Source organism: Condylura cristata, unplaced genomic scaffold, assembly GCF_000260355.1.
Source record: "Condylura cristata isolate star-nosed mole 26May11 unplaced genomic scaffold, ConCri1.0 scaffold00071, whole genome shotgun sequence".
In the NCBI taxonomy this organism is placed as follows: Eukaryota; Metazoa; Chordata; class Mammalia; order Eulipotyphla; family Talpidae; genus Condylura; species Condylura cristata.
Window position 1 is genome coordinate 507831 of NW_004567172.1, and position 5132 is coordinate 512962.

A 5132-nucleotide genomic window follows, 5' to 3' on the forward strand; every position below is an offset into this window, starting at 1 on the left:
TTTGGTTCCATTCCCCATTCCACCCCCATAAAATGTCTCTGTGGTATATAGTTGTTCATTATTATTATTTTTCCCCTGGTCCTTTATGCTCCTGCTATGAGTGAAATCATCAGTATTTTTCTTTTATTTTCTGGCTTATTTCACTAAGCATGAGCTCTTCCAACTCCATCTATTTTGCTGCAAAAGGTATGTGTTTATTTTTCTGGTTGCTGAGTAATATTCCACTGTGTGAGTAATATTCCACTGTGTGTATGTACCACATCTTTTTAATCCAGTCATCTACGTTTGGGCATTTGGGTTGATTCCATGTTGTTCCTACGGTAAATAAAGCATCAATAAACATGGGGGTGCAGGTGTCTTTTTGAATCAGTGTTTTTGTGTCTTTTGGGTAGATACCTAGGAGTGGGATTGCTGGGTCATACAGAAACTCCATTTTTAGCAGTTTGAGGAACCTCCAAACAGTTTTCCATAGTGGTTGTACTATTTTCCAGTCCCACCAGCAGTGCAGGAAAATACCTTTTTCTCCACATCTTCGCCAATATTTGTTATTGCTAGTTGTTTTAAGATGTACCATTCTCACTGGGGTGAGGTGGTATCTCATTGTGGTTTTAATTTGCATCTCCTTTCTTAAAAATGTTGATGTTGAACATTTTTTTAATATTCTTTTTGGCCATCTGCATTTCCTCTTTGGAGAAGTGTCTTTTTAGCTCTTCTTAAAGGCAAATATTTTAGAACACAATACAACATTCAAACACATACATTGAAAATTAGTTTAGAAGAGTCAACTAGGAACCTAATAAAAAGTGATCAAGAGGAAGACATGGTGTATTGGTTCATTCGAAATTCTTAGTGATATCTTCTCTCATATATTTTGAAGTATGAAGCTCAGTCTATCTGTGAATGAAAAGAAGAATGATCTATCTCAGAACTCTAGAAAATACTTAAAAAAAAGATTTACTTATGCATACAGAAATGGGATACAGCCTTAGGTGCAGAGGCTGCGAGAGGATTCACTATAGTTAGAGTGGGGAGCAGAACAGGCAGATTGACAAAGTACACTGCTGAGGTGAGCAGCCGGCAAGACAGGAGAAGTTTGCTGCACCATATGGATTACCTCTGGGGCGGGGATCAAACTCACCCTGAAGCAACCACAACTTGGTTTAGTGTCATAGTTCAGCTCTCCAATGCACTGCGCCATCAGGGAGGGTCCTGAACTCTAGAAAATACTTTTAAAGATAAAATGAGGAGGTATATACATGTAAGAAATAATTTTAAAGTGAAAAATGTCATGGCTATATATAAAATAATATATATTTCATACATAAGAATTTGGTGATATTTGAGATTACTGTATAAAGATAAATTTTATAAAATTTATTAAAATGTATAAAGTAGTGAAGAGCTATATTTTAAAAGTAAAAGCACATTTATAATGCCATGAGAAGAAAACCATAAATGTACTGCTGATATCTATCACTTTCTTTGGATCTCTTAATTGCATTCTTCTTTATAGTCTCAAAGGGGAATTATCAACATAAAACTATAATCCACTTCTCTACTGGGCATAGTATACCCAAGGATGATGTCACTCTCCAATTTCTCTTTATACAGTTAACTAGGATCACTGTCCACTCATCCATTTGGGTGAGAGTTGTGACATTATCAGAAGTTTGGTTTAACCAGACAAGCAGGCAAAATTACAGGAGCAAAAAAGGTATTTTTTTTCTTATTCTGTTTCTCACACTCTCTATACATATTGACTATATTTATTTTCCCCCTTCATCTACTTCTATGGAAAAAGTAAATGTATTTTATTTTCTTGGCTCTTTTATATAATACTTATTTACTGGAACATATTAGGAAATGGGCTTTTACATTTTTTAATGGTAAAACACTAGTCTATAATATATAGATTTCAGGTATACAACATCATGACTCCACAACTTTATATGCCACGGAATATTTTTACCACAAATCTGATTTTCATCTTTTGCCATATAATTGGCCCCCTTTACCTGATTGCTCACCCCACATTCCTCTTCCCCTTTGATAACAAGCTATTTTTTTTCTCATAATCTAAGAGCTTGTTTTTCTTTTCTTCTACATGTTAATTTGTTTAGTTTATTTTTAAATTTAAGGTAAGTAGGTTTATATTTTCACAACTATCGTGAAAAAAAGAATATATATTACTGTGACATGATGAGTGGCTTCCTTCAGACTATAATTTTGTAGAAGAAAAAAGAAAGATTTGACATTGGTAATACTTCTAGTACTTAAAATACAGAGGAAAAAATTACTCAACCATATTTATATTTTCCATATGAAAATTATAATGGGTAGTTAATACTTAATTATAGACTGTTGAAGGAAGGATGTCTCCAGAGCACTAAGACAGTATTATATGCTTTGAGTTCCACACTCTGTAAATACAGTAATGCTCTTGCAATTTACTTGTGTGATATAAGGAAAATTCTCTGGAAACATGAAGTTTTAATTTTATTTTTTTAAGATTTATTTATTTAGCCAACTCCTGCCAGTTTAATAAGGCTGCGATTTAACCTGTTATATCAAGAGGGAGGACCCAAAATCTGAATTTTTTAATACATAAAAGGAGAATATGAATAAGTATAATTTGGGCTCTTGGGGAAATAAAAAATGTGATAAAACAACTATTTGGATACTATTAGAAGAAAATAAATAGTTTATATTATTTCACCACCATTATTTATAATGTACACTAAACTGTTTACATGAAACCCAAGAAATGGGATAAACAGTAAGATTGAAATTGGAGACCTGTTGCCTTGTATAGTACAGTGTTCTCTTATCTGTATTATGTCCTTGATTGACCATAACAGCATGGCTAGATTAGAGTAACCCCATTTGTCAAAGTAGAAAAGATTATTTTCCCCCAGTACTACCCTACCTGTCTTGTTCCCCATTCATTCACTCGCAAATAGCTTAAAGATATGAACATGCATTAGTCACTGTCTTGGTCTTTTGTACATTTTAATCACAAATATGAACTTGGTCAGCAGTTATGTTTTACATTTATAGGATTATTTTTTATTTGCAGAGAACTTAGATATTATCTGCCAGTTCATGTGTGTATGATAAAAACTATTATATATTTTTGTAATGGAATATATCCCATTTTTTTTGACATTTATATAAAAGAACCAAATTTATTTTCAGTGTTCTTTGCTTAATTACTCCAGAACTTGAGACAGTTAATAACAAGGGCAATTTTTATTTTAAACTTGGAAATTGTTCTTGACATAACCCTACATCATAATTGATTATAAACTCTTTCCAGAAAGACAAGTCAATATACAATATATATATATTTTTGTTGGTGGTTGGGCTTTTACAATTTAATGAGTCATAAACTGGAAAGTTGAAAATATTTAGTCTCCCTAAGAGAAAATATAGAAAAGATCATTATCATAAGAAAAGTCAGATGTATTTTGCTTCTTCTATTGTTAAATCTTATTTAATATATAACTATCTAAAAAAAATCACACATTGAATCACATTTATGTAATATTTCTCCCTGAATAGACTATGAAGTATATTCTCCTGAAGTATAATCTGGGTAATTTTTACTTGGTTCATCTTTAGTGTCTAATGCAGATGCAAACTGTGACCAGCAAGATAGACTATATGAATAGACTGAGACATTTCAGTGTGGTTCCATTTTACTCTCTCTAGTTCAGTTGCAGAAAAAATGCTGGAAGTAATTAAATATAAGATATTAAGAAAAAAAACTCCACATCTTGTCTTTAAATAGCATTGAACTTCTCTTATCTGTTGTCTCTGAGATTTCACCAAATAGTACGAGTTCTAAGGAAGTAGAACTGATGAATGTCCTAGACAGACACAAAGGAAAAGTCTCCATAAATTTCTGCTTATTTAGGGTCAGCTAAAATACCACAAATTTATATTTATACATTCGTATAAGCATACTCACATATTTATAGTTTAAATAAATGTATGTAGTATGTGAGTTACAAAGATAGATAACAGTTGATAGAAGATAGCTGGATAAATAGATGAACAGGTAATCTGGGACTATAGGGATTAGTAAAACTGGTGAACTGAAATAATGTTTCTTGTAAGACTACATAGTAACAGTAACAACATACATATTTTACATAATAATTACATAATAATAATACAAATAGCAGTATTTGTGTTTATTTCATCAACTTTCATTATTTTACCTTATTTAATTTTCACTATCCTTGAGATCAAACTTTATTTTGAATGCCTCTTCTCTTTCTATGTAGAGTAAACAAAGGAATGTTGGGCAGAGAATAAACAGAATCCAAAGCCACACTCCATCTTCATGATGTAGTTTCCTTATTAAGTGGGGGCTTGGTAATTGGTGAGAACATAACACTTCTGTACATGACTGTTTGCTACACATAAACAGAGTCTCACACAATGATTTGTTGGTACAGAAAAGTGGGATTCAAATACTTGGTGTGAACTTTTTCTAAGTTATGCTTCAGTTACTTTTTATATTTCCTCTATATGGTTTTAAGATTCCAAGAGATTTTAAATTTACCTTTGGGTCTTTAAAACAAAGAGTATTAATTCTGATTTCTAAAACAAAACCCTCTCAAAATAAAGGGTTTTATTTATTGTTTTTTCAATAATTCACTTTGTGTTTCTATAAGGAGGTGGCTCTGCTGATTCCATATTTGTTGATAAAATCATTATTCATATTCTTGAACTGTGGTATCTATAACTGCCAGGTATATTATATTTTCTGGTATGTTTATAAAGGTAATTTATAATCCACCAATCATAGGTCCATAGGCCATTTTCTTATTAGCAAAATTAATTTGGTATTCACACACGTGCATGTGCACATGCACACAAACACAAATTTCAAGTGGTTATAGCATGGAGGATATAATTTGTTTAAGATTTATTTATTTGTGCATACAGAACTTGGGTACAAGCTGGAGGTGGAAAAGCAGTGAGAGGATTCACAGAGACAGTGTGGGGAGCAGAACAGGCAGATTGATGAAATACACTGCTGAGGGGAGCAGTGGGCAAGACAGGAGAAGTCTGCTGTCCCATGTGGGTCATCTCTCTGGCCAGGGATCAAACCCGTGCTGAAG